The sequence below is a fragment of the Mustela lutreola genome, chromosome 12 (assembly GCF_030435805.1).
Source record: "Mustela lutreola isolate mMusLut2 chromosome 12, mMusLut2.pri, whole genome shotgun sequence".
Lineage (NCBI taxonomy): Eukaryota > Metazoa > Chordata > Mammalia > Carnivora > Mustelidae > Mustela > Mustela lutreola.
In genome coordinates this window covers 2,762,424-2,789,191 of record NC_081301.1, presented here as the reverse complement: position 1 = coordinate 2,789,191, position 26,768 = coordinate 2,762,424, and the positions used below count along the sequence as shown (strand labels likewise).

At 54.4% G+C, this 26,768-nt stretch overlaps 1 protein-coding gene, 1 long non-coding RNA gene and 1 other non-coding gene across 5 annotated transcripts in view; 2 read left to right on the top strand and 1 right to left on the bottom strand.

Annotated features, from left to right (window-relative positions):
* The window catches only part of BRD3 (bromodomain containing 3), a 34,315-nt gene extending 29,968 nt beyond the window's left edge, over positions 1 to 4,347 (bottom strand). For both annotated transcript variants that reach the window (XM_059141214.1, XM_059141215.1), the window contains exon 1: positions 4,207 to 4,347. The gene's annotated coding sequence lies outside the window, so the exon portion shown is untranslated. The remainder of the gene's footprint in view (positions 1 to 4,206) is intronic.
* A 580-nt stretch (positions 4,348 to 4,927) lies between these two features.
* Positions 4,928 to 18,641, top strand: LOC131812886 (uncharacterized). Of its 2 annotated transcripts, XR_009346533.1 has the most exons (5): positions 4,928 to 5,148; positions 17,014 to 17,154; positions 17,951 to 18,021; positions 18,133 to 18,239; positions 18,320 to 18,641. It is a non-coding gene; the product is annotated as an uncharacterized LOC131812886 (long non-coding RNA). The 2 variants fall into 2 exon arrangements; XR_009346532.1 differs by having other exon boundaries at positions 18,133 to 18,641.
* A 2,685-nt stretch (positions 18,642 to 21,326) lies between these two features.
* Positions 21,327 to 21,436, top strand: LOC131813379 (U6 spliceosomal RNA). The gene has a single exon (XR_009346784.1). It is a non-coding gene; the product is annotated as a U6 spliceosomal RNA (small nuclear RNA).
* The last annotated feature ends 5,332 nt before the right edge of the window (positions 21,437 to 26,768 follow it).

The following is a 26,768-nucleotide window of genomic DNA, read 5'->3' as shown; positions in this document are numbered from 1 at the left end:
CCAACACGGTGGCGAAGTCCCTGAAGCCCCAGGGATCCCCGGATGTCACCGCCCAGGGCTGGTGTCGCCACAGCCCTGGAAGCCCCCAAAGTCACCGCCCAGTGCTGGTGTCCCCACAGCCCCAGGGCAGCATGTGTCCCAAGCTCCTCCTCCCCTGGCTGCTTCAGCCCCTCCTGACAGGCCTGCAGGAGCGGGGGCTCTGTCACCCCATCCCTGAGGAGAGTCACATGGTCATCCGTGTCCCTAACCCCAGCCCCACTACTGGCCGGGCCAGGGCCACCTGGAGGCAGCTGAGACAGGGCCACACAGAGGGGTGCACACCGCCTTATCTGTGAGCCCACAGCCTTCGGAGCCCAGGCTTTAACGCCCAGCCCCTGGCACTGGGCTGGCGCCGTGAGCGCCCAGTCGACACGGGGGCCGGCAAGGCAAGCAGATGGCTAGAGCCGAGGGAGCGCCCCTTCCTGGGGCCCCGACCACTCTTTCTGCCCCTTACGCCCACACTGCACCCTGTGACACCCGCCAGTCACAGGCCCTGGCCAGGGGAGGCATGCCCTCAGCTCTCAGTCACAGACCTGAAACAGGTCCTCCTCCTCCAGGCAGCCTGTACAAGGGTCCAGACACACAGAACTGCGAGCGGGCTCCTGCCTGTGGGCAGCGGCCACTAGGACAACGGCCAGCAGGGAGGGTACTCCCGCCTCCGAGTCCTGGGGCTCCCCTCGATCAGGGCCCCAGAGTCCCAGCTCCTTGGACATGGTACCCCCACGCCTGCCACCAAGCCCGACTTCAATCACACGCAGAGAAAATGGATGAGGGACACCCAAACTGTCACTGCACTCCAGCTGACATTTTTCAAAGAGCCGGGAAGGTACTTCCAAACACCTCGTTAGTGTGTGATGAGGATCCCCGTAAGTCCTGGGGCCTGTGGCAAGGAGGGAGGGGCCTTCCTCCAAACGGCATGTCTCAGCTGGCCGTCACTGGAGGTCATGGAGGCCCCAAAAAGGAGGTCAGTTCTAACTCTAGAATAGCTAAAAGCTGGCGAAAGAAATACACTCATCCACAGCACTGAGCCGGCAGAGCCAAAGGCCTCCGGCCACCCGCAGGTCCCCATTACCTGCACCGGGTACACGCGTCCAGGAGCCAGACTTCTAATGTAAACCACCACCGAGTGAATGATCCTGAAACGTGACACTCTGCCTTTAAGAGCCCCCAAGCTTCTCAGGTGGCAGGAGCACAGGCACCTGGGCAGGAGTGCAAGCGCCACAGTGCTTCCTGGCCATGCCAGCCACCACCTGGGCACCTGGACCATGACCGGTGTCCCCTGACCCGAACACACCAGGCAGCCCCACCTGTCGGTCTCTCCTGCCCAGATGAAAGGGCTAAGCCTCAGCTGGGAGGAAGAAGCGCCCCCAAGAAGATGCAAGTGGCCAGCGCCCCGCAGGTTCCCAAACGCACGTCTGCAGTGAGCAGGGTGCCGCTTTCTGCCACGATGCGCTCACGTCTCCTTGCGAAACAAAGAACACTTCAACTGGCTCCGGCCTGCTGATGCAAGGGACACGGGGCCTTTGGGGTCCCACTGGGTCTAGTTCAAAGGTCAGCTGGGGAGGGGAAAAAGGAGGCCCGGGCTACCTGCCCAGCCACACCGCTGAGCCGGCTGCCTGAACCGACCCCCCAAATCGACGAGCTGCAGAGCGGCTTCCGGCATGTTCCCAGCAGCAGCAGTCGCCCGGTGGGCCCCCACCCCTGGCCTGACCCCTTGTCTCCTCCTGGCCCGGCTGCAACGACCCAGCAACTCGAAGGGGCTCCAAGTCAGCGCCGGGGCCCTCACTCTGGAAAGAGGCTGCCCCTGCGCCACTCCGAGCTTCCTATGGATCCACAGAAGGAATACGGCTCTCCCAAGAAGAGGGCCACCAGGGGTGGACAGAAAGCCAAAGAGACACCGTGGCCGAGCACAGAGGCAGGGTCCTGTTAGTCCTGTGCCAACCACTCCACTCCGGGGCCCCGTGTGCCCCAAAGAAAGCTCCCGCCACCCAGAACCAGGAAGTGGCCGTGCACCTCACCACTTGCTGGGCACAGGGCTCTAGCGCCTGGCAACTCGCCAGCCTGCAGGAAGAGGGCACAGGAAGGAGCCGCTGGCTGCAGCAGTGCGCCGGGCTAGGCGGCGCACGCCCCCCCTCCCCGCCACTTTCACTTTCTGCCCAGGACTGCCCGTGAGTCAAAGGCGGGAGCAGAGTATTTACGATTCCATCCTTTATGCCGAGCTCACTTCCAAAGCACGAGTGAGCTGCTGCTGAAGGAAATCAATTACTCTACTTCCTAAAAACAAAACAAAAAATCAAAACGGTGCCGAATGTCCACCCGGAGAAAGCATCATAAATCCCTCCTCCCCGGACGTCCCATGGCAGGGCTGGGGCTGGATGGAGGCCTCGGAGGAGCTGCTGGGAGGCCAGCTTCCAGATGCCCAGGGGCGGAGGCATGCCCCCTCCCACCAGGTCTCCAGAAAGGCCAGAGACAGGCCCCTCGCCTCCAGGCGTCACCTCCTGTCCCTCCCGCCTGTGCCCTATCTTTCCTGATCTGTAACCACCAGCACACATCAAGGCCTCAAGACAGAAAAGGGCAAACACAGAGCTTTATTTGCAAATGAGAGGCCACACTCGGGACTGCTGGGAAGGGCCCCTGAAAGCAGAGAAAGAGGTCCCTAACTCCCGAGGACTGACCCCCCCCCCTTTGCACAGATTCAGACTTTTTCTTGACTACTTTAAAAGGAAACGACTCCCCCCAAGAAACGCCAGGCCAGGCCAGGCCGCTTTCTGTAGCCTCGAGGACCTCCCCGGGCCACTCCACGGCCCCAGGAAAAGAACCCCTAACTTAAAAGAAGGAGTACGGGAGACAACCGACCAAACTCGCTTCCGCGTCCTCTGCGGGGTTGGGGAGCATGAAGACCAGCCAGGGCGATTCCTTCTGCTCCTCCAGCCCGTTAGTCCGCCTACAGACAGACACACAATACCCACCGTCCTAAGTTTGCGGCCCATAACCAAGTTTACCAACAAGGGAGGGGCACCAGTTCCCCACCTCTGGGCGGAAAGCTTTCAGCCAAAATGAAGGGTGTAGGGACACTCAGGGAATGGGCCCAACAGAGGGAACTCCCAGGAGGAACCTGTCCCAACCCCATTGTGTGTCCCAGCTTCCATCTTTCCAAAACTGTCCCTGGGCCCCGAGAGAAAGGAGGCCGCCCAAGGCCTCCACGCCAGCCCTGCCCTCAAAGGAGCAGCCGGTGGAGAGGTAACTGCCCCCTGCCAAGGCCCCCAGGTTTATTCACCCGGGAACCCAGCAGGGCCGTGGAGACGTTGGAGGTTTGCCTGGCGGGCATTCCTCCCCGACGGGCCTGGGCCATGGTCCCCCCGATGCCCACCCGAGGGGAAAGGAGAGGAAGCACCCCGCTCCTCCCGCTCCAAGTCGCCCTCGCCTGGATTAAGCGCTTTTCGGGCTGACTTGAAAACGGGAACTGGGTCTCCTCCTGGCCCGGCTGCAACGACCCAGCAACTCGAAGGGGCTCCAAGTCAGCGCCGGGGCCCTCACTCTGGAAGGAGGCCGCCCCCGCGCCACTCCGAGTTGGGCCCAGGCCTGGTCTCGCCCCCCGCCCCGGCGGCGGCGCCGGGTCCCCAGCGCGAGCCCCGAGAGGCCGGCGGCCAGGGCGGGCGGGCTCCGGGAAAGTGGCGCCGGGGCGCACGGCGGGCCCGGGACGCCGCCGCGCACCTTCCCGTCCGCGTCCTCCCCCGTCCCCTCCGAAAGATGGCGGGCAGAGGAAAGGGGGAGAAAAATCCCTTCCGCGAGGGAGCGCGAGGGAGGGCGCGGGAGGCCGGGTTGGCGCGGGGCGCGCGGGCCGTGCCAACTCCGGGCTGTGCGCCCCAGCAGCGGCGACGCCCCCAGCCCCGGGCGCGGGAGGCCGGGAGGGCGCGGGCGAGGGCGAAGGGGAGGGAGCCCGCGCCGCCGCCGCCGCCGCCGCCGCCGCCGCGACCCCGGGCGGCCGCCGCGCTTTGTTGCATCGTGGCCGCGCACAAAGGCGGCGGCGGCCCGGGCGCCCGGCTCCCGGGACGCGCCGGCGGCCCGCGCGGGGCGCACGGGGCCGCGCTCCCCGGCCCGCCCGGCCCTTCGCCGCCCGCGCCGCCCGCCGCCCCGCGCGCGCAAGGAAGCAAGAGAAACGCGTACTTGGCCTCCGCGGCTCCGGCGGCCGTCCCTCCCGGCCCGCGCGGCCGGCTGCTCTCCGGCTCGCCGGCCCCGGCAGCATAATAGACGCGCCGGAGCCGAGCAGGGCTCATGCGCTGCGCCGCGGCGCCTGGCGGGAGTCGTAGTCCGCGGCCGGGCCCGCGCCGGGGCCGCCCAGGGGAGGCCGCGGCGCGCGGACTACATGTCCCGGCCCCGCCGGCGCCGCGCCCCGCCCCGCGCGCCCCCGCCCGCTGCCCGCCCCGCCGACCCGGCCGCGAGCGGGCCCGGCCCGGGGGGCGCGCGGGGCGGGGCGGGGCGGGGACCCCCGGCGGCCGCCCCCAGCCCGGGCCCGCGCGGCCCGCCCGCGTCCCCGCCGCCCGCCCTCCCGCGCGAGGGGTTGGCGCCTACGGGCGAATTTCCTGGGCCCGCGGGGGCGTGGAAAAGGCAGGAGCGCGGCCCGCGCCGGCCCGCCCGCCGCCACTCCGGCCCGCGGACCCCGGAGCCCGCGGCTGGGGTCGGGGGCGCCCTCGAGTCCCGGCCGCGCACCGTTGGGGCGGCGCGCACCTGCGGAGCCCCGTGTTTGTAAACAAACCGCGCGCCTAATTAGCCCCGCGGGGGCGCGCGCGGAGGGCGGGGGCGGGGCGTCGGCGCGCGCGCAGGGGCGGCCCCGCCCGGGGAGGAGCCGCGCTCGGCCGCGCCCCCCTGGTCTACCCGCCCCCGCCCGCGCCCGCCGCCCGGCTCGCGTCCCCCCTGCGCGCGGGGAGGGCGCCCAGTTCCGAGGTGGCGCGAAGGGCGCCCAGCCGCGGGAGCTGGCGAGGAGCAGGGGGTGGGCCCAGCCCTGCCCGAAGACCGCGCCCGCCAGCCTCAGTTTCCCCGTCCGCCCAGTGAGAGGCTGGAATGAGATGAAGGTCCCCCATCCTGACATTGCAGGAGTGAGCCACAAAGGTAAAAACGAGGCGCCTTGGCCCTTCTGTATTTTGAAAGGCTCAGCTCGCGGGCACGTTTCGGATCTTGTTTTGGGTAATGTAAGGTGGAAGCCTGTTGTGTAGGTTAGACCCCTATAAAAACGTCTAAAACAAAAGAAGTCTTGCCCTGTGCTGGCTGAACCTGCCAACTGGAAGGTCGAGTTTCCTTATGTGGTCTGGACCCATCCCAAGCCGCTCGGGTCACTGGGTTTACTCTCAGGGTGAGCAGGAGTTCTGCCGCCGGAAATGCACACATCTTAATAATTCTGCAGTGAGTGTGGACTCCATGGGGCCCACTGAGCCACTCTGTGGTCCCAGGCTCACAGGGGAGGGAACTGAGCCTCTGGGAGGAGGAGCAGCGACCTGCCCAGGGTCACAGAGTCAGTGAGTAGGAGAGAGCTGAGACGCCACAGCCCCCAGGCCTGGGAAACAATTTGCAGGAGAGGCTGAAATGTTCCCTGGCCCTCCAGGCTGCCCCTTTGCTGGGAGCCCGGGACCCTTACACACCCCAGGAGATATTCCGGAGCAAGGTGCTGGCGAGGGCAGGACCCTCCCTTTCTAGTTTACCAAATGGGAGAAGGTGGACGAGTGGATGGTGAAAATCTGCAGGCCAACACCTCTGATCCAGCTGTGACAGCCCAGGGCGTCAGATCCGGGGTTCTGGCCTCACTGCTCCGGGTGCCCTGATTTAGTACCCCAGGTTTACAGACTGCTGTGCTAGTCACCCCCAAGGCTATGTTCCTTTCCTGCCATCTGGGTCTCATCCTGTAGGACATCCTAGGCACTCGCCATCAGGGTGACCCCACTTCACTCCTCAGGCCAAAGCAAAGAGCCTTTCCATCTGGTCCTGGCCTTCCAGGGTCTGGCTGGGGTCCACAGAGGGTGCCCCTGACCAGCCTTGCTGTCAAGACCGCTGATGGAATGCCCGGGGCCCTGATGAACTTTCGTGGGCCTTCTGCGGGCCCAGGAGTGTCCCCATGAGGAATACAGAGGAACCCGGGCCCCTCCTGGGGACCTTGGCTTGGATGGAAGGACCTAGGCCCCCACCTTTCCCTTCCTCGTGCCCACTGGTCGTGCTTGCTGCTTGCATTGTCCAGGTGACCCGGTGGGGTGGCCTTCTGTGAGGCCGGAAGTCTCTAGGAAGCAGACCCTGCAAAAGGAATGGGACAGACTGTCTTTGGGCATCGCAGGCCCTGGCTAACCACCTGTCAGCCTAGTGCAGGGGCTCCTCCCTGGGGCCTCCTGAGAGGCAGGGCTGCCTCGGGAAGAAACTCGGGGTGACCCCGATGCCCATCCCCCCACCAGCCCAGGCTCCTGGAGTTTCATCACCACCGAGGTTGGGCCTTGGGGACTGCTGAGGGCCCAGAATAGAGTCCCTTAATCTCTGCAAGGCTGGTTTCCTCATCCGTCAGAGGAGTACAAAAATAGGACCTAAGTCTCCCTCTGTGGGAGGCAAAAAGGTGCATGTCAGAGGCCTGGCCTATGGCCCCTTCCTCGATCAGGGTTCCCCTCTGCACCTCCATCTCTTCCTTACAGGGTCTGTTGATTGGCTGACCCTACTCCACGGTGGCAGCCCCGTGAGGGCAGGTCTCCATGCTCAGGGCCTACGTGGGCTCTAGCGTGAGTGGATGAATTTCCTCTTCTGCACCCCTGTCCTGTCCTCCAGCCTCCATCTGCAAATTTCAGTGCACCCCTACCTCCTGTGGCTAAGGCAGATGCCCAGCAGGAGGCCTTAAAGCTTGCCCTTGGCCTTAAACCCGTGTTTGGACCAGAACAGGGCCGGGGGCTCACAGGCCTCCAGCCCTGGCACACAGTCTTTACCCAGCATGGCCCTGGAGCCACCGAGCCATCTGTATTACTGCATTCACAGTTCGTACACAAGTCTCTTGGAGGTTCTGTTATTGTGAGTCCTTCCCAGGAGACTGATCAGCCCTCAGAATAACTTAAAAAAAATTTTTTTTAAAAAAGAGGAGTTTCGGGGCGCCTGGGTGGCTCAGTGGGTTAAGCCGCTGCCTTCGGCTCGGGTCATGATCTCGGGGTCCTGGGATCGAGCCCCACATCAGGCTCTCTGCTCAGCAGGGAGCCTGCTTCCCTCTCTCTCTCTCTGCCCGCCTCTCCATCTACTTGTGATTTCTCTCTGTCAAATAAATAAATAAAATGTTTAAAAAAAAAAAAAAAAGGAGTTTCTGTCCCTGCGAACAAAGGTGGGTTGCAGAGAGCTCGGGTGGTGAGAAGCAGAGGTTTCTAATGACACGGTCTTTTCGTGACCGCTTACTGTGTGCCAGACACGGCGTCGTGACCTTACATGCACAGTTCCACTGAATCCCCAAACACTCCAAACACCCCATGTTACAGATGGAAATGGTGGCGGAGTGAGGCCGCATTCCTAGCCTGAGCCTAGTCTGAACCCAGGTGAGGATTTGCACTTCACCCGCAAGGTGTCTTCCGGGAGCCTGTGTTTTCGTAGGAGAAATGAGGTGTGTGTTTGAGGACACGGATGCCCATGGTCACTAACTGAGGGTTCTCTTACAGAAGTGTGGGGAGCCCCGGTCGGGGGATGGAGCTTGGAGGTGAGCTTTCTCACTTCCCCGTTTTCCCTGGCCCCAAGTGGAAGATCATTTGCATAAAAGCAATAGTAATGTCCTTAAAAGCACCCAGGGCAGAGGTCTTAGGTGTGATCTGGGAGCTTAGGGGAACAGAGGGAGTGGGCTGCGGCCACTTCTGTGGCCGTCACAGGGCGCCTGGGTGGCTCAGTGGGTTGGGCCACTGCCTTCGGCTCAGGTCATGATCTCAGGGTCCTGGCATTGAGTCCCCGCATCGGGATCTCTGCTTGGCAGGGAGCCTGCTTCCCTCTCTCTCTCTCTCTGCCTGCCTCTCCGACTACTTGTGATTTCTCTCTGTCAAATAAATAAATAAAATCTTAAAAAAAAAAAAAAAGAAGAAGTGCCGTCACAGATGCGCAGCCAGCAGAAGGCAGCACAGGGAGACGGGGAGGCCCCCAGAGCCTCAGTCTGCTCTTCTGTAAAATGGGCATAGTATATGCCTGCCATATAGGCTTGCTGTGAGGACACCTGTGGTAGAAGGACACACTCATGAGACAGTGTCCCCATCCGTTCATTCATCCACTGCATTGGAACTGGGGGAGGGCATAGCGCCCTGTGTCCCACTTCCAGGTAGGGCAGATCCAACACGGAAGAAGACAGCCAGTGGCGTTGACACAGTCCTGGGACGCACAGAAAGGCATAAATAAGCACAAGATGCCGTGTGCCTCCCAGTGCTCAGAGCTGGGCAGAAAATTCAAGCCGGGAAAGGAGCTGGGAGCCAACTAGTACAGTCGTGGCAGCTACCTATGGGCACGAGGACCGTGAATGATTTCACTTTATTTTTCTCAATGACCATTTCTTTCTTCCACGGCAAACAGGTTTACTACGTACCAAAGCTTGAGTTTTGTTTGAAGAAACAATCGTTGTGATGTAATGGGAGAGGGGGACGGGCCTGGGACGTGCTCCAGTCTCTGAGCCCCTGGAATCCTTGCTCAAAGTTGAGGTGCTCCTGGTGTCAGAAAGTGATGTGCCAACCTCTTGGTCTCGTGACACATGGGAAGGTTCTCTGCACTGATATCCCGGGACATCATGGCCTCTTCGTATTCCCTCCTCATATGCCCGGTCTCTGGGAAGGAATCCCAAGATTACACGACAGGTGTGTTCAGAATGATTGAAGATCTACAATAAGTAATTTTTTTTTAAAGATTAACAGTGGGCGTCTGGGTGATCTGCCTTTGGCTCAGGTTGTGATCCCAGAGTCCCGGGATGGAGTCCCACATGGGGCTTCCAGCTCAACCCGTCTGCTTCTCCCTCTGGCCACCCCCTTGTGCTCTCTCCCTCTCTCAAATGAATATATAAAATCTTGAAAAAAAAAGGCATAAAAATTTGAAATTTTGAGGAAAAACTGTAGCAGTTCTAGAAATCAGAAATAGAGACTACAGGGGAATTTGAAACTCAGAGGAAGGGATACTTGATGACTTAGACAATGTCCAAGAGAAAATTAGTTCCTAAAAGATACATCTGAGAAAATCAACCAGAATGGAGTTCAGAGGAGCAAAGATATGGAAAACTTAAAAACTGGAAATTTCGGTGAAGAAACAGGAAAATAGTGTTATGTCATCTTTCTTTCTCTCTTTCAAGATTTATTTATTTATTTGACAGAGAGACACACAGCGAGAGGGAACACAAGCAGGGGGAGTGGGAGAGGGAGAAGCAGGCTTCCCGCTGAACAGGGAGCCCGATGCGGGGCTCCATCCCAGGACCCCGGGATCACGACCCGAGCCGGAGGCAGACGCTTAACGACTGAGTCACCCAGGTGCCCCATTCTGTCATCTTTCTAATAGGAACTCCAGATAGACCAAATTAGGAATTAAGGGAGAGAAGAAATCTTTGTACAGATAAAAGATGAAACTTCAACAAAATAGATGGGAGAAATGAATCCTTGGATTCAAACACAAGGCACAAGTAGAATAAACAAGAGTGCATGCACCCCTAAACGTATCAAAGAGGAACAAAACACATCAAAGACAAAGACATCTGACCAGCAAGGGGCCGAGATGAAGTCCGCAAGATGGCAGAGCACGGAACAGCCCGTAACTCCACAGAAACATCAAACACGACTGGCAAAAGATGTCAGAATAAACTTTATCTGAGCTCTGGAAACGAGCTGAAGGTTTATATTAACTGGGAAAACAATCAAGAAGAAGGCAGCTTGATCTGAGCATTTAAGGAAATTCCTGTTGAATAACTAGCGGACCATTGAGCCAATCAAACGATACTTTACCGGCCACACACAGCACAGAACACTGGATTTACAAAATAAGCTCAGGAACATGGAGCGACAGCAGCACCAGCATCAGCAAACCTCGGGGAGGGGGGTAGAATCTGCTCTCCGGAGCCACCACATTATAATATTCAAAATGTCCAGTTTTCAACAACAACAACAAAAAGTCATGAGGCAAAGAAACTAGAAAGTATGGCCTGCACACGGTGTGTGTATGGGGGGGAGGGATGAAAAGAAACGGTTCGCAGGAAGCAAGCCAAATGTTGGACTTGTTGGATGGAGACCTTAAATCAGCCCTGTTAATATGATCGACCGCTATGGGAAACCAAGCCCAAAGGACAAGGGAACCACAAGCACGACATTTCACCAAATAGACAACACAAACAGATAGAAATTATTGAAAGGAACCAAACAGAAATTCTAGAGTCGAAAAGACCAGTAGCTGAAAAAAACACAGTCAAGACTGGGTGCCCTGCTGCAAACTCAAGAAGGAGAAGGAGCGATCCAAGAGCTTGAGATAAGCCTGTTGAGGTGATCCAAACCGAGGAGAAGAAAGAAAAATGAAGAGAACCTAAGAGGCTGCAGAATACTGGTCAGCGTGTTGATATATGCACCGTGGGACTTCCAGAGCATGGGGAAGAATGGCTTTTGTAAGAAATACTAGCCAAGGGGCACCTGGCTGGCTCAGTGGGTTAAAGCCTCTGCCTTCAGCTTAGGTCATGATCTCAGGGTCCTGGGATCGAGCCCCACATCAGGCTCTCTGCTCAGCGGGGAGCCTGCTTCCTCCTCTCTCTCTGCCTGCTTCTCTGCCTACTTGTGGTCTCTGTCAAATAAATAAATAAATAAAATCTTGGGGCGCCTGGGTGGCTCAGTCGTTGAGTGTCGCCCTCAGCTCAGGTCACAATCCCAGGGTCCTGGGATCGAGCCCCACATCAGACTCCCTACTCACTGGGAAGTATGCTTCTCCTTCTCTCTCTCTCTCTGCCACTCCTCCTGCTTGTGTGCTTTCTATATCTTTCAAATAAACTTTTTTAAAAAAATTAAATAAATAAATACATAAATAAATAAAATCTTAAAAAAAAAGTAAGAAATACTAGCCAAAAACTTCCCAGATGTGATCAACCATAACAGTTTGCATAGCCAAGAAGCACGAGAAGTGTATCCAAGGTGGGGTAAACTCAAAGAAATCTGAATGCTGTAACCAAAATGTTGAAAGGCAAAGACAGAGAGAGAATCTTGGAAGCAGCAACAGAGAAGGGAGTCCTCGTGTCTGGGGGTCCCCAGTAAGATCAAGAGCTTACCTGCCGTCGGAAACCACACTGGCCAGGAAGCAGCACGATGACATATGCCAAGTACTGAGAGAAAGCCAAAAATCCTGTCAACCGGGAATTCCGTATCCAGCAAAACTGCCTTGCAAAAAACAAAAACAAAAAAAACCCTGAGAAATCAAGATATTCTGAGATAAACAAAAACTGAAAGGGTTTGGGGCTAGCAAATCTGTCCTTTGAGGAGTGAGTGGACATCAGAGAGTAACCTGAATCCACACAAAGACAGGGCAGGACAGGAAAGGGAGCGGCTTCAGGAGAAAGAAAAGTCAGCAGTAATATAGTTTGGCTACTAACACCTCTTTCTCCTCCTATGTGATTTACTTATTTATTTTTAAAGATTTTATTTATTTATCTGAGAGAGAGAGAGAGATAGAACACTCATGAGTGAGGAGAGGGAGAAGAAGACTCTCCGTGGAGCAGAGAGCCCCATGCAGGACTCAATCCCAGGACCCTGAGATCATGACCTGAGCCAAAGGCAGAGGCTTAACCCACTGAGCCCCAGGTGCCCTTCCACCTACGTGACTTAAAAGACACCTGCATAAAATTGTAATTACGTCCCTGGCCAAACAGTGTATAAAGGTGCGATTTGTAACAGTAACAACATGAGGGAGGTCTATAGAAACCACCTTTTTGTATGCTATTGAAAGCAATCCAAAGTACCTTTATTACCAGTTAATGTGGATTGTAATCTCCACGGCAACCAATAAGAAAATAACTAAAAAACATTTAATTTAGAGAGGAAAATGGTACGGTAGCAAACACCTAACACGAAAGAAGACAGTGGTGGCAGAACCGGCACGGGAAAGGCATAAGACATATAGAAAACCCACGGCAAAACAGCAGAAATGCTTCTGTATAGGTAATTATATTAACTCAAACGGGGTGCCCGGGTAGCACAATGGGTTGAGCATCCAATTCTTGGTTTCGGCTCAGGTCGTGATCTCAGGGTCCTGAGATGGAGCAATGCGTCCAGCTCAGCACAGAATCTGCTTAGGATTTTCCCTACCTCTGACCTTCCCCTGCCCATAAATAAATAAATAAATAAATAAATAAAATCCTTTTTTTTTTTTTTTAAAGATTTTATTTATTTATTTGACAGAGAGAGATTACAAGTAGTCAGAGAGGCAGGCAGAGAGAGAGAGGAGGACTCAGGCTCCCTGCTGAGCAGAGAGCCCGATGCGGGACTCGATCCCAGGACTCTGAGATCATGACCTGAGCCGAAGGCAGCGGCTTAACCCACTGAGCCACCCAGGTGCCCCCGTTTTTTAAAACAGTAAAAGATGGGGCACCCGGGTAGCTCAGTCGGTGAAGCATCTGCCTTCAGCTCAGGTCATGATCCCGGGGTCCCGGGATGAAGCCCGGCATCGGGCTCCCTGCTTGTCAAGGGATCTGCTTCTCACCGCCAACCCCCCATCTCATGTTCTCCCTCTCACTTTCTCTTGCAAATCAATAAATAAAGTCTTAAAAAAAATAATAAAAGAGGAACCATCTCAGGTCAATCACCTGAACTCCCACTTAAAAGAACTAGAAAAGGAATAAACCAAATTCAAAGCAAGCAGAAGGAAGGAAACGATATAGACCAGAGGGGAGATGAATGAAATAAAGAACAGAAAAGCAACAGAGAGGACCAGTTAAGCTGAAAGATGTTTAAAAACAACAACAACAACTCCAGGGACGCCTGGGTGGCTCAGTCAGTTGAGTGTCTGCCTTCAGCTCAGATCGTGATCTCAGGGTCCTGGGATCGAGTCCCGCATCTGTTAGGCTCCCTGCTTGGTGGGGAATCTGCTTCTGCCTCTCCCTCTCCCTCTCCCTGCCATGCTCCTTCTCTCCCCGTCTCTCTGTCTCTCTCTGTGTGTCTGTGTCAAATAAATAAATAAAATCTTTAAAAAAAAAAAAAAAGTCCACAAAACCGACCAGCGTTTAGGTAAATTGGCCCAGAAAACAAGAGAGGCGCTCAGACTACCAGGTTCTTGCTTCCTTTACAGAAGTAAACGGGGCCCTAGGAGAGCCCTTGGAGCAATGGCAGGCCAACAACTCAACAATGGAGAAGAAGCGGATGGACCCTTAGGAATTCACATGCTGCCAAAACAGAGAAGAAACACAAAACCTGAATAAACCTAAAATAGGTAAACAGACGGAACAAGTGTTCAACTTCCAACAGAGGAAACCCAGGACCAAATGGCCTCATTGGCGGGTTCTATCAAATGTTTTAAGGAAGATGGGACACCAAAGCTTCTCCGCCCCTTCCAAACATAGAGAAGGGGGAACACTTCCTGGCACATATGAGACCGTCATGACCCTCAGCCAGACCAACACCCCTTGTGGATGCAGGCACAGATCCTCCCCCAGAGACCAGCAAACAGCAGATGTAAAGGATTACACAAGGAACAGGATTTATTCCAGGAATGAAAGATGAGTTCAACATAGGAAGATCCGTGAATGTAATACCACCATAGTAAAAGGACTAGGGGAAAAAAGGGAGATCGTGTTATGGTATGAATCCTGTCCCCCTCCCAACTCATACGGTCATAAGTTGTAACCCTCCTTAACCTCAGAATGTGACTGTATTTGAAGATTGGGTCTTTAAAGAGGTGATTAAGTTGAAATGAGGTCTTCGGGGTGGGCCCTAATCAAAGGCGACAGATGCCCTTGTAAGAAGAAAAAACGTGGACACCGACGTAGACAGAAAGGACAGTCTTTTCAGCAATGGTGCTGGGATAACAGGACAGTCATGAACAAAAGAATGCAATGGGATCCCTTCCTCACACCATACACAAACATGAACTCCAAGCTGATCAAAGACCTAAAAGTAAACAGTGAAACTATAAAACTCTTAGAAGAAAACATGGGGATAAATCTGCACGACCTTGGATTTGGCCATGAATTCTTAGATATTAAGGCAAAGCACAAGCAACAAAAGAAAAAAATAGGTCAATTGGACTTCATCAAAATTTAAAACTTTGGTGCCTCAAAGGACACCATCAAGAAAGTGACAAGACAACCCAAAAGAATGGGAGAAAACATTTGCAAATTATCTATTTGGTAAGAGTCCTGTATCCAAAATGTACAAAGAACTCTTATAAGTTAGCAGCCCAAAGACCAGAGCAACCCAAATTAAAAACAGGAGAAAGGCCTGAAGAGACCTTCATGCTTGAGACCTTGATAAGGTTTGTATCTCCAAACACTGTCTAGAGATGGCCAAGAAGCACACAAAAAGAGGCTTGAACACCACTAGCCATCAAGAGTATAAAGGTCAAAGCTGCAGTGAGAGTGTCACTTCATACCCAGGGGGGTTTAGAAAAAAGAGAGGGGGAAGCTAGCATTGTTGGAAAGGATGTGGAGAAATTGGAGCCCCTTGTACATTGCTAGCGAGGATGTGAAATAGAGCAGCCCCTTTGGAAAACAGTTTGGTGGTTCCCAAAAAACATAGCATTACCCCATGACCCAGTAGTTCTGCTCTGTTATGCACCCAAGAGAACGGAAAACAGATGTTCAAAGAATTGTACACAAATGCTTAGAGATCAGCCAAAACGTGGCCCCAACCCCAGTGTCCATCAAGTGATTCATGATCCGTAAAAGGTGGTGTGTCCACATGTGGGATATGATTTGGCCACGAAAAGGAAGGACCGACACCTGTTACAACAGGAGGAGATTTAGATGATGCTGTGTGAGTCCAAGAGACCAGACAAGATCCGATGTTGTACGGTTCCGTCGATAAGAAATGCCCACAGGTGGCGAGTCCACAGAGATGAGTGGTTGCCGGGGCTGGGGGGAGAAGGGAGCGCGGGAGTGACTGCTTCATAGGTGCGGGGTTTCTTTGGGGGCTGATGCGTCACGTTGGACCTGGGTGACCTTTGCTCTGTGTCTGCAGGAGAGAAGGGGCCCCCACGCACCCAGCCCCGGCCCCTCCCTCAGACTGTTCACGGTGTGTGACGTTGGGCTTCTGCCTCTCAAAGCTGGTATTAACCCAGACTGACCTAACAGGAGAGAGGGGAGGGGAGACTGAGGCCTCCCTGCACTCAGCGGGATGGAGAACTGGAAAGGCACCCACAGAGAGAACAGCAGCTTAGCTAACTTACAAGCCATTAACAGGACACCAAAAAAGTGAGTTATTCTTTGTCACATGCACGTGCACACGCCACGCTGCTTGGGGATGAGGTCAGGGAGGGTTCGGGACAGTGACCCGAGGACATGGGCCGTTGAGAGGCAGCACCAATGATCAGAGAGGGTTTGCATTTCTGTGTCGCACCCAACTGTTCCCCTTATTGTGTGGCCTCCAGCTCATTGCTAAACCCCTCTGAGCTTTGGTTTCTGCTACTGTAAAGGTGAAATGACAGGGAACTTACCTGTCAGGGTTCTGGGGGACGATCGAGATGGTGCTTGCACAGCCAGATGAAGCAGAAGGGCTCGGGCCACAGCCCGGGGGCGTGAGATGATGACCTGGGCCTGACAGGGAGGGAGGGAGTCCTGAGAAGCGGCAGATGAAGGGCAGACCCATGGGGCTCCCCACTCTGGGCACAGGCACCCCCCCCATCTCCCCAGTGCCCCGATTAGGAACTGGTGTCATACCCTCGGCTCCCACCACCTCACTCCCCACATCCAGTTGGCTGCCACCTCCTTTGGGTTCTGCTTCCTAAGTATCACTCCAGTATGACCACTCCCTCCCTTTCCCTGTAAGACAACGACCTCCGGCTTCGGCAGAGCAGAGGGAGGGAACACGCCCGGGGAGGCTGTGCGGGCTCCAGGCTGGCCCGCACCTCCCACACGCTCCAGCCGATCACATGCCGGCCCTCAGGTTCACCAAACTCCTTCCTGCTTCAGGACCTTTGCACGAGCTGTTGGCTCTTCCTGCTTGGAACACTCCTCTCTTCTGCCTGGTTTTCCCTGGCTCCTGCTGCTTACCTTTCCTGTGTCCCCTCAGGCTCTCAGGGGTCTCCTCCTCGGGGAGCCTGCCTGACCATACCCCCTCTTTTTATCCCTCACACGCATCACAGCCTCTGTGGTGCACAGCTCTTTGGCTCTGTGTCCCTCTCAAGGGCTGTGGTTCTGTGGCCGTATTAGTCTTCCTGTCCACACCCGGTGCTTAATGAGCTCCATAACATGGGGCACCTGGGTGACTCAGTGGGTTAAGCCTCTGCTTTCGGCTCAGGTCATGATCTCAGGGTCCTGGGATCGAGCCCCGCATCAGGCTCTCTGCTCAGCGGGGAGCCTGCTTCCCCCTCTCTCTGCCTGCCACTCTGCCTACTTGTGATCTCTGTCAAATGAATAAATAAAATCTTTAAAAAAAAAATGAGCTCCATAACAACGTTTGGACTGATCTGTCGGGTACGGCTCCGGACCATGGGCTGTGATGCCAGGTGGGGCTCTGCGCAGGGCCCTTGTCAAGGGGTGAAGAGGAGACACCAGGAGCGGAGGAAGTCACTGTGGTGGCCCTCGATGTGTGGCTGCTTTCGTCATGAGAGCTGCTCGTTTTATTTTATATATATATATATATATATATATATATATATATATATATATTTTTTTTTTTTTTTTTAGATTTTTTTTTTTTAAGTCATCTCTACCCCCAGGGTGGGGCTCGAACTCATAACCCCACTGACTGAGTCAGCAGGAGCCCATACAGTTGCTTGTTTTAGAAAGATTTGTGGAGCTCTTTGAATCAACAATAGTTCATCCCTTTCCTTACGTAGGAAAAGAAGTCCATCTCCACCTGCCCGCTGTGCCTCTGTGTTCTCCAGGAGGGGGCTGTGACGCGAAGCCGAACCTTCTTGAAAATACGGAGGAGAAGACGGTGTGACATGCTCTGGAGAAGCCGTAGGATGAAGCAGAAAGTCAGTTTGGGGGTTTGGCGAAGGTGGTGTGGGAGGGGGTGTGGGGAGGCCTGCGCGCCAGCACACCTGCCTCTCCCTCCAGGCCCTCTGTCCCTGTTGTCACCTGGCTGCCCTCTCTGAATCCCCTTACATGCAGGAGCACAGCATCCCACCCAGATGGCTTTCCACAGCCCTGCGCTGGCCCGGACCCTCCCGGCCGCATCCGACCCCCCCACCGCCCACCCCCACCCGGAGCGTGTTACTGACCCACCTCACACACAGACGAGAAAACGCAGGCCAGTGGGAAGTGTATGTCAGGAGTGTCGGAGCCAGGATCAGCCAACACCCATGGGCTGAACCACGAGGCTCCCCTGACTCATCTCCATGCTCCCAAAGTTCTGCACACAACAGCTGGGGGTCCACAGAAGCGGGGGGTGCGGGGACCCTGGTCAAGATACGGGTCAGTAAGTGCAGCAGGGAGTGGGTTTCCGCGCCCCCCCCCCCACCCCTCCACCCTCCCACCCCCCGCCCAGAGTTTGCAGGGCTGGGACAACACTGCAGAGGGAGCTGTAGCTCCGCCAGTCACCCAGAGGCCCGGCTTCTTTGGGCCCTGCTCAGGGCCATCCAGGGGCACAGTGCCACCTGCAGCAAACAAAGATTCGAAGATTGGACTCAAAGAAGGAGGGAGACCTGCCTCTGATGTGGAGTGCTGCTTCACCTGGGGAGCCCGAGCCCCGGCCCCCCACGCTCTCTCTGGGTGCCATGAGGGTCATGTCCCATTTTTTTCTAAATAGACTCTATTTTGCGTTGGTTTTAGATTCACAGAAAAGCTGCAGATAACAAGGAGTTGCCCCATAGATGCTTCTCCCAAGACCTCATAACGCCAAGGTGCGTGGACAACTAGAAGTTGCCCTTGGCACAGGCTGTATGTGGGTTTCTCTGAGGATCGGACCCGGAGGCCATGTGTGTTCTGTGGTTGTCTCCTCTCATCTGTGACAGTGTGTCCACCTGTTCCTGTTCCTCGGGAGCCAGGACAGCTGGAGAAGCACTGGCGAGGTAGCTTCCAGAACCTTCTGCAGTCTGGCATTGCCCAGTGTTTTCTCGTGGTGAGTCTGGGGTTATGGCTTTTGGAAAGAAGGCTCCAGAGATGAAGAGCCCTTTTCACCCCGCCCCACCCCCTCCCCAGGGCCCCTGTTGTCCTCGAGGTGTCCACGTGTCTCCCAGGCAGTCACAGCGCACACCACCTTGGGGACACAGAGGCAGTGGCTGCGCTGGGAGCAGGCCCCCCATGAGGAACGGCTTTCTGTCCCCTCCCATGTATTCTCACATGACACAACCCACCCTTTTGCTTTTCGAGCAACTTCCTTACTTTCTGGCAAAACAGCATGCGCGAAAGCTGTCACCCCAACTCTCCAGCTCATAACTTGGTCTCTTGGTGAGTCATTATTAAGCACCTCCCGCATACCCACTGTGTCATGGCACCAGGAATAAAGTCAGTGTTCATAAAATATGTGTTCATCCTTCGGTTCAGCAAAGAGTGGTTGGCCAAGCCACTGCTCTGTCTCCAGGCTTGTACCCAGCTGGGGGGATTCTGGAGAACGTGGTGGGAGGAGGGTCCTGCCCTTACAGAACATTCCTTCAGGAGGAGCAAAGAGACCGAGAACCATAATCACAGCAGCACCTATGTAGTTAGAACGCTGATGGGGTCTGTGCAGAAGGAAGTCGGGGAAGTTTGGAGCTGCTCTCTGTGGATGGAAACAGTGATCTGGCTCTACAGTGGCTTTTTGGAGCAAATCACCATCACAATCCTCTTGGTGGCCACATGGCATGTGACAGTGTGCAGAGATCCTTTCCAGAACCCTTCCCCATGCTGTAGGGGGTAAGGTGGGGGGTTCTAGGACAGCGGAGAGGACTTGCATACAGGTCCGTCCGAGGGACCCCGTGCGGGATGGCAGTGCTGGTGGAACAGCATCACCATAGAAACCAGCCTCATATCCCGGCGGCACTTGGTGGACCCACTCCAGTCTCCGGTACCAGAATGGGGACCTAGGGCTGGCTAGCAGTGCCACATATAAGGCAGCCTGGTGATGTACGTTGCTGTGGGAAGCTGGCCCTGGCGCCCAGATGTCCACACACATGGCAGCCTGGTGATGTACGTTGCTGCGGGAAGCTGGCCCTGGCACCCAGATGTCCACACACATGGTGAATCCAGGATTAGCACAGGATAAGATGCTCCTTCCCTGGAGATGAAATGAAGATTCCAGAGCCTCTGCCATTAGAGGAAGGGATGCTTCCCATTTTCACCGAACTGAGGAGAATGGAGGAAAGAGAGAAAAAGGAGGAACGTATGCACTTATTTATTAATGGTTGGGGAAACTGAGTCAGAGGAGGGCTGCAGGCAGGCCTCAGGACCCCCAGGAGACACAGCTGCCTGGCTTGGTTGGCCGCTGAGTTTCTGCAGATGCCAAGAGCCTAGCTCACAAATGCACAGACTGGATGTGCTGAGCTGGGGGTGTGGGCTTCCCTCTTCTGACCCTAAGCTACAGCCAGAGCCGAGCATCCCTCAAACCCTGGGGTCATTTCCTCCAGCTTGGTCCCCCTCCCGTGGTCTAGATGCTCCCCACTGGCATTTGTTGCTACTCATAGAATCTTCAGGACTGAAAGGCTGAGTGTAGGGCAGGGCACTAGAGAGTGGTTCTGCCCCTTCTGCTTACAACAGGGGGACTTAGGGTGGGGGAGTGTGATTTCAGACCCTCTGAAATCCCTGGGATAAAGATCACATTTGTCCTGTTGCTTACAGTATACCCTCAGCCCCTGGCACAGAGCTCAGCGTAAAGCGAGCTCTCAATTGATATTCGTTGAATACACGAACACAGCATAGCCTGGGTTTCCGTCTCAGGGAGAAGATTCTGAAATGCGCTCAGCCAACATTCCCTGGAGCAGGAAAACCTCTGATTATCAGCAGGATGCTCTGGCTTAGTCAGCTCCTTGTCATCGGGATTCCTTCTCCCAGCTGGACAACTGGGTGGGAGAGAACCACGGGGGCACCTTGGGTCCATGAACCGGAGTCTCTGGGCCTGAATCTCAGCTTAGTACCATGTCTCTCTGCCCATGTGTCCCTCCTCTCTCGAAGGGACGTATCTCGTCTGTGGATCGAATAAGATCATGTGGCAGAAACGTTTACTTGGCAAAATAGGAAAACTCAGTGATGGCTGTTTTTACTACGGCCATCACGGGTGTTGTGGTGTCTTGCCTAGACTGTGTACTGGCCTCCTGATGGCCTTTTGCCAAATCTGGCAAAGACACAAACCCGGCTATGGATTCCAGAAGCTGAGTGAACCTCAAACAGCTTAAACTTGAAGAAACCCACACAAGATGCAGCAAGTGCCAACCAGTAAACATGAAGAGAGCATTCTTGAGAACCGGGAGAAATAAACATCCCTTATCAAAAAATACCTACGGGAAAAGAAGAATGATAGCAGACTTCTCATTGGAAACTATGGAGGCCGCAAGGGAGTGGAACAACATTTTTAATGCATTGAGAGAAAAAGCTGTCAATTCTGCAAAAATATCCTTCAAGAAGGAGAAAGACTTTTCTCAGGTGAAGAAAAAGAAAGAATTTGTGACGAGCAGAACTGCTTAAGAGAAGTTCTTCGGCAAGAGGGACACGAAGCAAGGGGGGAGTTTGGAAATGTTGGGAATGATGGAAGAGCAACACAAATTGTAAATATCTAGGCAAACAGACCATTATTTTCCTTTTAATTTAATATTTAATTTAATTTAATATGCATTATAGTTGAAAGGAAAAAAAACATTTCATTGTCTAGTGAGATTTTCAGTGCATTTGGGTCTGATACATGTGACAACCATAACATAAAGGCAATGAGGCAAGGGAGGGACGTGCTGGTGAGGATCTACGATCTACTCGAAGTGGTAAAATATTGACATGATGTAGACTGTGAAGTAAACGTAGAGATATACTTGTTAGCCCCTACAATATCCACTAAAAAAGTGCACACACAAAACACATAGTCAAAAAACCCAATTGATAAGTTACAGCAGAACACTGAGAAATTTTCAGATAATTTCTTAAGGGCAGGAAAAGACACATGTAGGTCAAAAAAAGCAAATAGAAAAATAATAATGCAATGGTAGACCAGGATCCAGACGTGCTAATAATTACATTAAGTGCAGTGCTCGTTTCAGCAGCACGTGTACTAAAATGGGGATGAGATGGAGAATGGAGATTAGCATGGCCCCTGCTCAGGAGGGCATGCAAACTCATGAAATGTTCCATAGTTTTACTCAACACCCAAAAGACAATCCAGTCAAGAAATGGGCAGGAGACACGAACAGGCATTTTTCCAGAGAAGACATACGGATGACAGGCTTACAAAAAGATGTTCAACCTCACTCATCGTCGGGGAACTACGAAAGCAATCCATGATGCGATACCACCTCACACCTGTCCAAATGGCCAACACACGAGAAACAACAGGTGTCGGTGAGGATGCAGAGAAAGGGGAGCCCTCTTACTGTTGGCGGGAATGTGAGCTGGCACAGCCACTCTGGAAAACAGGATGGTGGCTCCTCACAAAGTTAGAAGTAGTACTACCCTATGATCCAGCAACTACACTGCTAAATATTTAAGCAAAGGATACAAAAATTACAGATTCAGAGGAGTCCATGCACGCACCCCAATGTTCATAGCAACATTATCAACAAGAGGCAAACTATGGAGAGAGCCCAAGTCTCCATGGACCGATAAATGGATAAAGAAGGTGTGGGGAATACACATAGGAATACTACTCGGCCATCAAAAGTAGTGAAATCTTGTCATTTGCAATGACCTGGATGGAGCTAGCGTGTTTTATGCCAAGTGAAATAAGTCAGTCAGGGGAGGACCGGTACCCTATTGTTTCACTCGCGTAGAGAATTTAGGAAACAAAACGGATGAATATATGGAAAGGGGGGAAAGAGAGAGAAACTAACAATCAGAGACTATTCACTACAGAAAAGAAGCTGAGGGTGATGGAGGGCGGTGGGTGAGGCGGGGGCTGGACGGGCGGTGGGGACTAAGGGTGCCCGCGCGATGACCACTGGGTGTTGTAGGGATGTGATGAATCAATGAATTCTATTCCTGCAGTCAATATTACACTATATGTTAACGGAGTAGAATTTAAATTAAAAATTTTGAAAAGATAAATCAAAATGCTGTAACATCTATCAAAAAAAAACCAAGTGTAAACGGCTTCCCTATAGTCAGTCATAGCGGACTTCACACTTACAAGCTTAAGAGGGCAGATACCATGTGAAGTGTTCATTACACAACAAAGTAAAACATAAATGGCCTGAACACACCACAGAAAAAACATAAATTGTCAAAATGGACGAAAAGCCATGACCCGGTAACAGGCTGTCTCCGACGAGCTTCAGATATGACAGAGGAGGGTTACGAATCAAAGGTAGAAACGGACAGACAGACACGAGTCAAGGAATCCGGGGGGTTGGATTAGTGTCATAGTAGAGTCCAGAGCAAGGGAAACTATGAAGGAGAAAGAAGGACGTGACATAAGGATCCAAGTGTCCAGTCACCACGAGACGTCATGATTCTAGATGTCTGTGCACCTGATGACATACTGTTAAAATACACAATGCGGAAATTGCTGGGCCTTAACCCATGCTTCACCCGTATAGAAATGCTAACTCAGTCCGGATCATAGATCGGAACATGATGGAAAACCGTGACTCTTTTGTGGCCACAGATTAGGCAGAATGTTAGCTGTGATGTCCAACACACGATTAATAAAAGAAAAAAAAATCATAGAGGGGACTTCATCGAATTCAAAAAACCTTTGGGGCTCCTGGGTGGCTCAGTGGGTTGAGCCTCTGCCTTCGGCTCAGGTCATGGTCTCAGGGTCCTGGGATCGAGCCCCGCATCAGGTTCCCTGCTCAGCGGGGAGCCTGCTCCCCCTGCACTTGCCTACTTGTGATCGCTCTCTTTCTCGCTGTCAAATAAATAAAATCTTTTCTTTTTAAAGAAAGACTCAGCTAAGCAAATAAAGGCAAAATACACACTCAGAGGAAACGTTTGTAACGTGCTCGTCCTACAAAGGGTGGTGTCCGTCCTCCAGAAATAACGCTCACTAGTCAACCGTAAGAAAACAAATAACCCATATAAAAAAAACAAACAAAATATTTCAACAGACACTTCGCCAAAGGAGATACAGGGATCGCAGACAAGCACATCGTCAGCCACAGGGAGCTGCAGAGAAAAACCACAGAGAGAGGAGAAGAGGCAGCGGGGACTCACACAGACATATGCGTACCCAAGTGCGCGTCGGGGCTTTTCACAACAGCCCAGAGACGGGGGTGACTCAATGGTGGGGTCAGCAGACAGATTCGAAAATGTGGCCTATACACACCACGGAATGTCACTCAGCCGTAACGCGTATGACGTCCTGACACCTGCTTCCACAGGGATGGACCTTGAAGATGTCACGGCACCAAGCCAACAGTAAAGGACAGATTCCATCTCTGTGAAGCACCTAGAATGAGCAAATCTGTAGAGAGGGAAAGCAGGAGCAAGGTCACCAGGGCTGGGGCACCGGGGAGGCGGGGATAGGAGGTTTCTGTTTCGCTGGTGAAGTCCAAGATGTTGCAAAAGTCGGGGAGAAGGGCTACTCGTGGCTGTGCGATGCGCTGTGTTTGCTGCTGTGCTAAATTATATGCTTAAAAAATGGCCACAATGGTCAATTTTTATGTGATATGTATTTTTCCCACAATACAAAAGTGTTGGCAGCAAACCCACCGTGAGAAAGCACAGATCTGCTAGGAGGGATGGGGGGGGGGGGTGTGGAGGGCTCAAGAAAATCCGCCTGAGCCTAAAACCGGTTTTGCCAAAAGATCCAGCAGCCCCTGTCCTCGGTATGGCCTCGAGAGGAGTGAGTTTCTGGTCACACGAAAGCGTCCGCACAAATACAGATAGCCGTTCTGTCTGCCATCACCTTAACGGAAGGGATCCACGTGTTCTTGAGCAAGGAAAGGGTTAAAGGTTGTCTGTGTGTGCAAGGGGTCACCCCCCAGCAATGAAACAGGACAGACTTGATGCAGAACCACCTGGGGGACCCTCAGACGCGTGCGCGATGCTGCCCAAAGGCCAGTCTCAAAGGCCACCCACTGTGTAATTCCACTTCTAGGCCATTCTGGGAAAGGTGAATCTTAGGGACCTGGACCCCGTTGGTGGAGGGGGAGGATCTGCCTGCCAAGGGGCGGTGGGACGGAAGGGGGTTGGGAAGTCGACAGTCCCAAAGCTGGTGCTGGTGACTCCGGTCTACGCATGTGCACGACTCTCACAACTGTGTAGACCCCACCCTACTTCTTTCTTTCTTTCTTTTGTTTTTAAGGATTTTATTTATTTATTTGACAGAGATCACAAACAGGCAGAGAGACAGGCAGAGAGAGGGAAGCAGGCTCCCTGCTGAGCAGAGGGCCCGATGCGGGATCGATCCCAGGACCCTTCTGAGCAGAAGGCAGAGACTTTAACACACTGAGCCACCCAGGCACCCCAAGACATCCCCCTTTCAATTTTATGACCTACTTCAAAAGGAACAAGAGAAAAGGAGGATTTGTGAACAACTGTACCTTCTGCATGCTTACTGGGTTCTAAGCCGTGCACTGAGGGTCCCACGGTATTGGTATAAGCATCCTTAAAACGCCGGACAAGTCGGTCTGACCATTCCCACTTTACAGATGAGAAAACTGAGACATAGGGAGGCGTCTGAGTGTGTCTGACTCCAGAACGCAGGCTTTTAGCCACTGCGCTGCTCAGAGCCTCGTGAGGATCAACCACCATGCACACGCCGCGGCTCCTCGGGCTCGGGGCTGGATGTGGCAGCAGGACTCACTGAGAAGATGTCTGTGGCCTCCTCAGGGACCGATGTGGACTCTGACACCCGACAGACCATCCGGGGGCCGAACCAGAAGTGCAGGAGGAAGGAAGGATGTGCATCCAGGACCGCGGGAGCCCCGTGGACGCTGGCCCGGCACAGCCGCTCCCCAGCCCCGCTGGGCTCCTGCAGGCCCTCCCCACCCAGGGCGTAGAGGTGGGGAGGGCTGACCAAAGGGGACCTCCTGCAGGCTTGCCACTGGGCAGGGCATCTGGGAGCTCTGGAGAGACGAGGCTGAAGGGGGTTGGCATGGGAGAGCCGGGCCGGCCAGTATTGGAAGGAGCAGAAGCTAGGGGTGCAGGGGAGACCCCGGGCCTGGCTGAGTTCTCTGCCAATGGGCGGACAGCAGGACGGACTACCCAAGTGTCCGAGTCACGTCGGAATGGATGCAGAACCCTATAGGGGGCCAGTTAGAATTGCAGCCCGAGGCCCATGGGATTCTGCTGTGCCCTGATGTCCAAGATGTCTTTTACCCAGTGAGGAGCTTAGCGGCCAAGGGCTTCCAGGGGCTTCTTTTCCGAGGCCGTCCTCTGCACATCCAGGATTCCTGCTGCTGCGTCGTCTCCAGGCCTCAGGGTGCAGGCAGCTCTGAGTACTGCCCAGCTCCCTGGTCTCCCTCTGAAGGTCGCATTCTCCTATGGATGGAATCGCTGGTTGGGCTCCACTCCGGTCTCCAGTCCAGGCCCAGCCTCCGGCTCCTCCCGCCTCCTCCCCTAGCTGCCCCACACCATTCACTGGCTTTTGTTTATGTGGCCTGTTGGCCCCCAAGATGCACACATCCTGCTTTGGGGGCGCAGCCCTGGCATTTCAGGTGCCCCTGGTCCAACACCGTCTGGGAAGCCTCCTTGACTTTCCATCAACCCACCCGCCCGCGCTGGGAGCTGATTCTAGAACCCTGCACCACGCTCCGTGACCCTCAGCGGCGCTTAGGAGTGACTCCCCCAGGCACAGAGTTCCCCGAGGGCCGGGCCACGTGGGGCCAGCTTCAGAGCCACAGCTCCCCGGAGTCCCGGGCACGGAGGTCCCGGCCAGAGGTGCTGGTGGGGGAGTGAGGGCCGGGGCCGGGGCTCGACAGGAGAGGAGGCCAGGCGGTGAGCTTGCCATGGCTTCGCTGAGCTTCTCCCAGCGTCCTTCCCCCACTGAGACCCAGACTTCTTTTCTCTGGTCACAAAAGTGGGACATGGGTTGGATGGAAGTCGGAGACACACAAGCAAAGCTGAAAGAGGCTCCCCGAAGTCCCCTCCCGAAGTCCCTTCCCCTGGGCTTCCTGGGACGGTTGACGCGACCAGAAAGAATCTGGCCCTGCAGATTCTTTCTCTCTCCGCAGACTGGCTTCAAGAAGCTTCCACCACTTGCTCCTTTGCTCTCAAAATGCCACGTCACCCCTCTGGGGCACGACCTCCCAGCCACCCCGTCTGTTTGATGGCTGCAGAATGTTCCAGCATTAGAGGGAGCAGGGCCCACTGGCCTCTTGCCTGGGGGACAGACCTTCACGGTATCTCCACTGACTTCATCCGTAGGAAATAATGCCTGAACACCCTCCCCAGCCTTGAGCCGCCGCCCGTGGCCCTCTGGGAGGGAAAGACCCCTGGGCGAGTGGCCGCAGGGGCTGTGTTGGACGCGGGCCCTGAGGTCGCTCTCTCATTTCCGTTTCAGGGACCACTGTTTCTTTTCTTTAAATGCCTT